Here is a 321-nt window from a genome sequence, read left to right on the forward strand (position 1 = left end):
AGGTAAACAACTTCGCCGTAAAAAACACAACTTGTGGTATCGTGTGCAACGTAAGCGCGGCGGGATGGACGCGGGAAATGCGGCCGGAGAAGGCTTCATAAAAAGCAGCAGCCCCGTTTTCATTGCTGTACAATAGCGCCGCTCCGTTATCTTAGTCGATAAATGCCCCACCTTAGCCTATGTCCAGTCTGCAATGGGCGGGCATCCGCCTCGGTAGCGCAGTAGGCAGCGCGTCAGTCTCATAATCTGAAGGTCGTGAGTTCGATCCTCACCCGGGGCAAAGGCGGTGTATTTTTTTTTTTATCGTCCGCTTCATCCTTG

General features: G+C 52.6%; 1 non-coding gene across 1 annotated transcript; it reads left to right on the plus strand.

Moving 5' to 3' along the window:
• The first annotated feature begins 207 nt into the window (after nucleotides 1-207).
• Nucleotides 208-280, plus strand: Trnam-cau (transfer RNA methionine (anticodon CAU)). Its single transcript has one exon. It is a non-coding gene; the product is annotated as a tRNA-Met (tRNA).
• The last annotated feature ends 41 nt before the right edge of the window (nucleotides 281-321 follow it).

Source organism: Dermacentor silvarum, chromosome 9 (assembly GCF_013339745.2).
Source record: "Dermacentor silvarum isolate Dsil-2018 chromosome 9, BIME_Dsil_1.4, whole genome shotgun sequence".
Classification (NCBI taxonomy): domain Eukaryota; kingdom Metazoa; phylum Arthropoda; class Arachnida; order Ixodida; family Ixodidae; genus Dermacentor; species Dermacentor silvarum.